We start from the raw sequence: 10278 nt of genomic DNA on the forward strand, positions 1-10278 counted from the left end.
AAGAGAGAGTTAAGGGTGAACAAATGGAGTTGATGATGATGATGGAGGTTGTCACTCTCCTTCTTCTTCTTCAATCCAAGAAATCTCCTTCAAAACCTAGTTTCTCTCTCTAAAACTCTCTCCAAACTCTCAAGAACAAAATGTAAAAGTGTTATATGCTCAAGCCTCCCCTTTTCCCACTTGAACAAGTGTATATGAGGGTTCAAGAGATGTTTTCGGAGCAAATAAGGACCCTTGGATGAGATCCAAGGGCCAAAAATGAGCTAAAAGACGAGCTCCAAAAAGTGCTGAAAAAGCAACTGGCGCGGTGCGCCACATAACGGCGCGGCGCGCCACTCGTGAATTTTCTGAAGGCGCGGTGCTCCACATAACGGCGCGGCGCGCCACCCGTGAATTCATGAAGGCGCGCCGCGCCTCTCTTGCGCGTTGCCCGCTCGAGCTCTCGGGTGTAAATTTAGTCACCAGGGCGCGACGCGCCCTTAAATAGAGCGGCGCGCCAACCTTGAAACGCTGACTTCTTGTTGACCGTCGTTGACTTTTGTTGACTTGACTTCGAATGACCATAACTTGCTCGATTTAGCTCCGATTCAGCCCGTTTTCGCACCACAACCTTCTCATACTCTCTCAAACCTGAAAATGCAATAAAAACTACAAAATAATATAAAAAACATTAAGAACAAGCTTCGATTCTTATCTAAGAGTCATAGATAAGTGTGAATGAATCTCACTTATCACATGGCTTCCGACGTGTTGACGAACTGCAATCACTCAACTCCATCGTGATATTGAAAATCGACTGAAGAAATTGGAAAAAAGAGTAACCCTAACTCAAGACTATTTGGGGGCTTCTGATTTGTTTCTTATAAATGAAACAATTTTATAAGACAATAAACATTTAATTCTGAATTCATTACAAATTCATAAAAGAATAGAATAAAAAACATCAAACAACAGGGTGAAATTGTTATTTCCAGTTTGTGACACATGTGTCACGAAGTGAATCCAGTTCGTGACACATGTATCACAAAGTGAATCCAGTTCATGACACTTCTTTCACGAAGTGAATCCAGTTCGCGACACTTTAGTCACAAAGTGAATCCAGTTCGTGACACCATGGAAAAATCGGGAAATTAACAAAAAAACTCCATTTTTGACAAACAAATCACATCCAAACACAATGGAACCTATTTCAACATGAATCAAAACAATTAAACATGTTCTTATATGTTAAAAATAGGAAGAACTTACCAAAATATGTTTGAAGAAGTTTTGGATCTAGGATTTGAAAGAAGAAGAAGTTTGGATCTTGAAGTTTTTATGAACAACCTTTTATTTGTAGAAAACAAACATGAGTATTGAAATTTTGATGAACAACTTTGGATTGCAAAATGGGTTTTAGATGGGTTTAGCATCATTGCAAAATGGGTTAAAAATGGGTTTAACTTACCGTCGGCGAGCAAGAAGATTCCGGCGACCCAAGAGATGAAGATTTCGGCAACCCAAAAAGCTTCCACTACAACATATTCAACAATTACCGACGATTTTTTTCGTCAGTAATAACACCATAATCGTCGCTAAATGTATTTAGCGACGATTTTAGCAACGATAATAATCGTCGCTAATTGTCTGTGCCTAAATATATTTAGCGACGATTTATTCGTCGCTAAATATTTACCGACGATATTAGCGACGATAAAGTCGTCCCTAAATGTTGTGACGAGAAGTTTTTTTTCATTTTGAAACAGATAATTAGCGACGACTTTTTCGTCGCTAATTAGCGCGGGAAAAATTCCCGCGTGAATTAACGACGACAAAGTCGTCGCTAAAACCTTGTGTGGAATAATAATTAGCGACGAATTTATCGTCGCTAATTATTATTATTATTATTATTTTTTCGTCGTTAATTATTTATTTTTTATGGTTTTTTGGTTGTGAAATTCTAAAATGAAAAATCAAATAAAAACTAAATTATATTATCCAAATTCACAATATAAGCTTCACATCCTCTTGCGCCTTCTCAATGTCTGAAATTACCAGCGTTCTAGAGCAAATAAGTCTGAAGAAGTTGCAGAGCTCTATTATGGCATCTCGAATTGTTCGATCCAGAAAAGGACGAATAGCAGGAGCCAATAGGCGCTGCATAATCACGTGACAATCGTGAGACTTCAAACCCGTCAACCTCCCGGCCAAGTTAACATCAAGTACGATGTTTTCATGCACAACCACGGCGGTAAATTGTACGCAGTCAAGACTACCGGCCACATACTGTACGATAAACTCATGTCACCAAATGGGTTGAAACCATCGGCGGCAAGTCCAAGCCGGACGTTCCTCTATTCTGCCGCAAACATGAGATATTTTCGGTCGATCTCCTTCCACGTTGCTCCGTCAGCAGGATGTCGCAGTACACCATCCTCCTTAATGCGTTCATTCTCGTGCCACTGCATCTCTAGAGCTATGTGCCGACTATTAAAATTCCATTTATTAAAATTCATAATCCATATCAACTAATTAATTTCACATTTTTAATCATTTCTAACAAGAATTAAGTACAATTCCATTTAATTTACATAAACTAACTAATTGTTTTTACATAATTTAACCTAATATAAATATTTATAACTAATTTTAATATTTATACCTAATTTAAAATTTATAACGAATTTAAATATTTGTGTAAACAAAACTAATTTAAATATTTATAAAATTTATAACAAATGTATAACTCATTCTATAAATATAAATATTTATACTAAATTATGTAAATATAACTAATTAATTCATTTACCTTTATAACTAATTAAGTTCTATAAAGTTAATATATATATATATATATATATTAACTAATATATATATATTAACTAATTAATTCATTCTATAACTGATATAAATATATATATATATATATATATATATAAAGTTATATAAAAAAAAACTTACCGTGTAGATTTGGCGCGCGCGCGGGAAGCTGGGAGGGGGAGAGCTGCCGGACCGGGGCGGACGAGGACGAGGACGGCGTCGGTGGTGGAGCGGCGACGGCGTCGGCAGCGGAGCGGCGGAGGAGCGGCGGAGGAGATGCAGACAGGAGAGAGACTTTAGGAGAGAGATGTGAGGAGAGAGATGTGAGGAGAGAGAGAGAAGTAGTGAGGAGAGAGAGACTTACCGGGGAGGCACACGGCGGAGGAGCGTCGGAGGCACACAGCGGAGGAGGAGAAAGCAGAGAGAGAAAAATGTAAATTTTAGGGTTTGGGAGCGAATGGGGAAGCTGGGTCGCGATCTAGTATTTAAAGACATTTACCGACAATTTTTTCGTCGCTAAATGAACTTACGTTAACCAGACATTTAGCGACGATTTTTTCGTCGCTAATAGTAAATTTCACATATTTAGCGACGATTTTATCGTCGCTAAATCATTTCGTTTTAATTTAATGGGAGGGATTTTTCCCTCTTTAAAATTCGTCAAAATTCGAAAACATTTAGCGACGATTATTCTGTCGCTAATTGTATAGCGACGATAAAAAAATAGTTAGCGACGATAATATCGTCGCTAAATATTTTCGTCTTAATTAAATTGGAGGGATTTTTCCCTCTCTAAAATTCGAAATTAATTCAACATTATTAGCGACGATATTATCGTCGCTAAATGAATTCAGAAATCATTAGCGACGAATTTATCGTCGCTAATTATTTTCCCGCGAACTTAGCGACGACAAAAAAGAATTAGCGACGACAAATTCGTCGCTAATTATCTTTGCCGCCAAACTTTAATATTTTTTGCACCAAAGAATTAGCGACGATAATATTGTTGCTAAAAGGGTGATTAGCGACGATTATGTCGTCGCTAATAGTTTCGTCGCTAAATGTGGTATTTCTTGTAGTGTTCACTCGGTTAATCTCCAGCTGAGCGCAAGAGGAAGAAGAAGGTGAAAAAAAAAACGTCAAAGAAGTTTGCAGAGGGGAGAAGGGAACACTAGGACAATATGGAGCTTTAGACGCGACAAAAGTCGTGTCTAAAGCTCACAAAGTCGCGTCTATTTACTTAATAGACGCGACATCAGACGCGACAATGGTCGTGTCTGTATGTGCGTGTCTGTTGGTAAACAGACGCGAGAAGTCGCGTCTAATGTTAGACACGATTTTCAGAGGCGAGAAGTCGCGTCTGTATCTCCGTTTTCTGTTGCAACAAATAATTCCCGCCATAGCTGCAACACTATGTGTTCTGATTTTTTAAGAAGAAGAAGCAGTTAGAAAGATATCTATGTAATTGTAATTGAGAAAAACAATTATAACATATTTATTCACTAACAAAACAATTGATTCTCTCTCAGTCTTTAATTTCAGAGTCTCAGACCCATTTGATCATTGAATGCGTAAATTCCTACACTTACAATGCTGTAAGTATATGACAGACATTTTATTGATGGATAAAAATTGCCCTGAAAACGTCAATAGGGAAGCTCTGAAATGCAGTACAAAAAATATGTTCTTAATTTTACCAACTGCCGAGAATCAGCGTAAAATTGAAGGAAAGGTTAAAATAGACTGCAAAATGCGGGTATATCAGTATCATATCAGCCAAGGACTAACATTTTTTAAGCCATAGCAGCCAAGGACCAAAAGAAAGAAAGAAAGACGAAAAAATTGCATACCCAAAATAAAGAAAAAAGCTCATTGAAATCTTAATATCATATCAGTATGTTAACAAGGACCAAATCTCCAATTCACCCACAGATAATACCGACCCATTACATGGGTGAAGATTGGCGGATTTCTGGGCGGGGTTTGAGAGAACGATCGATTGGTGGATTTCTGGGCGGGGTTTGAGAGAAAGATCGATTGGCGGATTCTTGAGCAACGGAATGGAAGCGATGGACCTGAACGCGGCGAATCTGAAACTTTGGAGACATAATGAGAGGGTGGGGGAGTGAGCGACACAGATAAAGAACGAGAAATCGACTCACCTCGACGAGCGGCAGCCGAAATCGCACGGAGAAGACAAATTTGGATTTATGGGAATCGCCGGACTTGGGTTGGGAGTTAAACCTGGGTTCGGAACCAGGGAGTGAGCGAGTGTCAGAGGAGAGGAAGAGAGAAAGAACGAGAGATCACTCACCAAAATCAACGGCGGCGCGGAGTGGCGGCCAATTTCTGGGAGACCTCTGGTGTAGCCGAGAGAAACTTGGGATAGTGGTAATTAACGCGGGGGAGGTTATACTAATTGGGTTATTCTTTATAAAAGTGAAACGAGGATATTATATTTTCAGCCGATACTTCAGCAATCAGTTTGTTATTTTTTTTTAACCTACAGACGCGAGAACTCGCGTCTAAATCCTAAGCGAAATTTTTTTGGGAAGAAACTACTTTCCTTTTTCTTCTCGCATTCGATATAGACGCGACTTTAAATTTCAGACGCAAGAAGTCGCATCTGCTACCAAACAAAATTAATAAAAAGCGGGATAAATGTCCCGGTCAAAATTTTGGTGAAATTTCGTATCAGACGCGAAAAGTCGCGTCTGAAATACTAAAAGTAGTGTCTAAATAGACGCGACTTCTCGCGTCTGAAACCTCTCGTGTCTGTAGCCTCCATTTGTAGTAGTGGAAATATAAATGTGTTTGAGAGGATAAAGAGTGTTGAGGGTAGTTGGGAAAAATTTGATTTCTCTCACCTACCAAAAGTACTAGTTTTGTCAATTTTTTGGTTTTAGGCTAAATTTGGTAAGTGAAATTGAGATGGTATTATTAGTGTCAATTCCCCAAAAATAAAACGAAATTTAAACTATAAATTTAAGAGGCTCTTTTGTTTCACTTTCGCAATAAAGGTCTTGCATATCGACAAAAGGTTGAAGAGATGAAGTGACCTCTTTCAATTCTGAACATTTGTATATCCCATCATACGACAAAAAAAAAAAAAAAACAAAAACACACACACACATAACATGCAACGATGCAAAACAAGGAGAGGTTATTTCAAAGGTGTAGAATTTCAAGGGTCTGAGTTGATATCCATGAAAGATTGAAGTGAAGACACCACAGCTTTCAGCTTTGGACAATCATATATCACAGCCCGAGACAAGGAATCCGCGACGAATTGGGCGCTCTTCAATTTGGGTAAAAAGCCCAAACTGATACTTTTCAGATTGGGAAGGTTCATTATTATTGCATCCTCATGTTCATATGATATTATTTCTTGCAACTCCTTGCGGTCGAAGATGGTGATCACTTCCAGATTCGGAAACAAGGCCTCTTTGCCAACAACAAACAATGTCTCCAATTTAGGACAGCCGTCGATCTTTAGTTTCTTTAGCAGCGCTTCAGGAATCGGAGGTATGTGTGAATATGAATTGACAGTGATGTGCTTGAGTTATTCTTTTGCTAGTTTTTTATTTTGGTATTGGAAAATTTCGGACGAGAATGAGGCACGTTTGCGTTAGAGACAGTCTTTTTTTGAAATGAAATGAAATTAAAATGGTGAAGTGAAGCAGAAAGTGACGATTGGCTTATACTTAGGAATATATTATAGTAATGTGTAAACCTTATTGTGTAATATATATTGGTTGGTTTTGAAAATCAAAGCAGCTAAATATGACTGATTTTGCTATTGAATTTGAATCGTTACAACCTCTGTTTATGATGATGGAGTAATGGAAATGCATTCTGTTTATTGGTTATGAAGTCTCAGCAAAAGATAGTTTCATTCATGATTTTCATTCTTTGACTTGGTTAAAAATAAAGCAGTCAAAGCTCTATAGTATTGATTCTACTGGCTTATTTATCCTGTAATGTGTTACGTTTGCGAACGACATATCAGAAGTTGTATTTATGAAAAATGTAAATAAGGGAGTGTTGAATAATAACTAGCTCAAATGTTTTCATTTACACGTATTGCCTTTTATAGGCTGAATAGAAAATACAGGGATACAAAAGGTATAAAAGAATGGCAGAGAGAATATGCCGATTGTTTTCAGGTGTAACGGTAATGACAGCCTGGGCGTACGGGCACGGACGATTTGTTCTGACGATGCGTGTACTTGAAGCCTTAACGGCGTGGAGTGGCTTTGTCGTTTAGATGGGTTGCTTTAACATTCCCCGTCAATTTGAGCTCTCCCCGTGGAAAAACGCCAAGACGATTTCTGAGGCTGGTGAAGAGGGAGTGCGATAGTGGCTGGGTGAGTATGTCTGCAATTTGATCTTGGGCTGGAACGTGACGCACTTGAAGCGTCTTCTCTAGGACCTTTTCGCGGACAAAATATAGATCTAATTCCATGTGTTTTGTTCTGGAATTTTGAATCGGATTTGCCGAAAGCAGAACAGTACCCAAGTTATCGCACCATATGATGGGGCTTTGAGTGATTCCGATACGCAATTTCTGTAGTAGAGATTTCAACCAAAGTATATATGCTGTAGCTGCAGCTAGAGCCCGATATTCAGCCTTCGTCGAAGACCTCGACATTGTGGGTTGCTTTTTAGAACTCCATGTGACTAAGTTATTTCCGAGATATACACAAAATCCACTCGTTGATCGCCGATCATCAGGATCTGTGGCCTAATTTGAATCGGAGAACCCTGTAATATGCAATGATGGGGATTTTTTTAAGAACAGCCCAAAATTCAGTGTTCCTCTCAAATATCTCAGGATTTTCCTCATGGATTTCCAATGTGGTTGTAGAGATGAGTGCATGAATTGACTGGCTTTGTTGACACAATAGCTTATTTCTGGTCTTGTGATCGTAGCATACTGTAGAGCTCCTACTACACTCCGATACAGAGTCGTGTATTCAACAGGTTCTCCGATATGAGCGGACAACTTCACACTGTTGATCATTGGCGTAGGGATATGGTTGGCTTCAATCATCTTTGTCCGACATAAGAGCTCTGTGATATATCGCTGCTGTGATAGATGAATCCCTTCATTGACAACCCATCAAGTTTGTGTTTGGTGTAAGGTCTAAGGTTTGGAAAACATTGACACCAAAATATCCTAAGCATGTTGTAGTTTGGCTTTCTAAGGAACAGTATTTCGAAGCGACTTGTGAATTGTAGGACACTCGAAGGCAGCCTATTTATGAGATAGACACCCAAAAAGAAAGCATCATCCCAAAAACGTTGTGGCATACTAGCTTGGGCAAGAAGAGTTAACCCGGTTTCAACTATATGCCTATGCTTTCGATCTGCAAGTCCGTTTTGCTCGGGTGTATGAGGACATGAAACAAAATGCTCTATACCCATGGTGTTGAGAAAGGAAGTGAGGGCCTGAAATTCAACCCCCCCTCCAAATCAGACTGGACACGTTTGATTTTATGATTGAGTTGAAGCTCTACTTTTCTTTTGAATTTGGTGAACACTTCGTAAACTTCAGATTTTTTTTTTAGAAAATAAATCCAAGTATAGCGAGACTATGCATCTATAAAACTCACGTAATACTTGTATCCATTTCGAGAAACAATAGGAGAAGGCCCCATAGATCAGTATATATAACAGCCAGAGGAGTGGTGACAGATGTTTCACTGCGAGAATAGGGTAGTTTATGAGCTTTTCCTTGAACACAAGCAGAACAAAAACGAAATTTATTTGATAAAGCAGAGTTACAAGAGGAGATGATTTTTTTTCATGACACGAAGTGTAGGATGTCCTAGACGACAATGCCAGGACATAACATCAATCCTATTGCTACTCGATGCAGTTTCATATTTAGGCTCACTAGACTCTAGACACTCAGTAGAGGCAGATTATTGGGATTGCAGAACGGTGTTGACAGCAGGTTTAATGTGCTGAAGGGAACGAGAAGACACGAGAATTGGAGGAGGCTGAGTTATTGACAAATCGAACTGATACAACCCTTGGTTAAGCGTTCCTCGAAGAAGAACTCGCGCCGTTGCCCGATCCTTCACAAGACAATAAGAGGGATGGAATTCAAAGAAAACACCATTATCAAGTGCAAATTGAGAAACACGGATTAGATTTTTCGTAATAGAGGGTACATGAAGCAGATTTTTAAGGATGAAGGATTTGTGTGAGGATGGTTATTTTGTGATAGTGATGAACAACCAATATGAGAAATAATTAAACCTTTACCGCTACCGATCTGTACGCGACTATTTCCTCGATACTCGGAGCCAATGTTGAGATTTTCGAGATCGTTCATCACATGGTTTGTGGCTCCGGAGTCTGGGTACCAAGCCTAGTCGTTGGATTGATCATTTGGAGAGAACAACGCTGCCAATGCTACTGGATTCTGGTTGGAGCTTGCATTGAAGCTGTTGTTGGATGAGTAAGGGCCGCCATCATTGTTGTTGTAGTTGGTGAACGAGTTGTTGAAACGATTGTAGCACCGGTTTGCGGAGTGACCAGGCTTTCCACATATTTGGCACACGATCCGGTTGGAGTTGAAGCGACCACGTCCTTTGTTGTTGCCTCGTCCTCCCCTGAGAGCAGAATAACCTCCTGAAGGACCACTTGAGTTGGTCTGGTGAGGAGAGTATGGCTTCTTCTTAGAGGAGTATTGAGTGGTCAGGTGAACACTTGGGAGTGACGTGTCTTGCGCAACAGTGGAGCCTCTGTCGAGACGTGCTTCAAAGCTGAGAAGGAGGGATCCGCCATCATTTGTTGTGAAAGGCTCGGACCTAGTTGTGATGGGATCTACAACCGGGTCGTACTCACTGCCCAGAGACCAACGAGGATATGAAGCACCTGGTCTTCCTGTTGGAGTTTATGACCGGCAGAGGCAAGGAAGTCCATACAAGACTTCATCTTCGAGAGGTAGTCTCTCATGCTCATTTGCCCTTTCTTCATGGTTTGTACCAAGGTTTTAAATCCCGGGGGAACCGGACGGGAACCGGTCCGGTTCCCCCTTTTTTGAACTCCCCGGCAACGGAACCACCAAAATCGGAAGTTTCCGGTGGTTTCGAGGGAACCGGACCGGGAACCAGTGAGGAACCTGGTTCCCACTTCCTGGTCCTGTTCAGTTAAATATAATAATCAGGGTATAAATACCCGGTTTCCTCCTCAAAAAACTCATTCACGTCGGTTTGAGGAGTCTTCATTTCCGCCGCGAGCCAAGCGTTTTTTTTCCCGGGATCCCGCCAAACCGCCACCTTCCCGACGCGACGACATCCATTTCCTCCCAGATCCCGCTGGATCCCACCTTTCCCGGTGAGCTTCTCGTCGTGGTTAATTTTTTTTTGATGATTTTGAGTTTAAATCCTGAAATTTGGTTATAATTCTTGAAGATTAACTATAAATTGATAGTTGTGAGCATGAATGTATAGTGTTTATTTAAAG

The sequence above is a fragment of the Urtica dioica genome, chromosome 5 (genome assembly GCF_054948205.1).
Source record: "Urtica dioica subsp. dioica isolate 48M chromosome 5, U.dioica_male_clone48M_v1_H2, whole genome shotgun sequence".
NCBI classification, from domain to species: domain Eukaryota; kingdom Viridiplantae; phylum Streptophyta; class Magnoliopsida; order Rosales; family Urticaceae; genus Urtica; species Urtica dioica.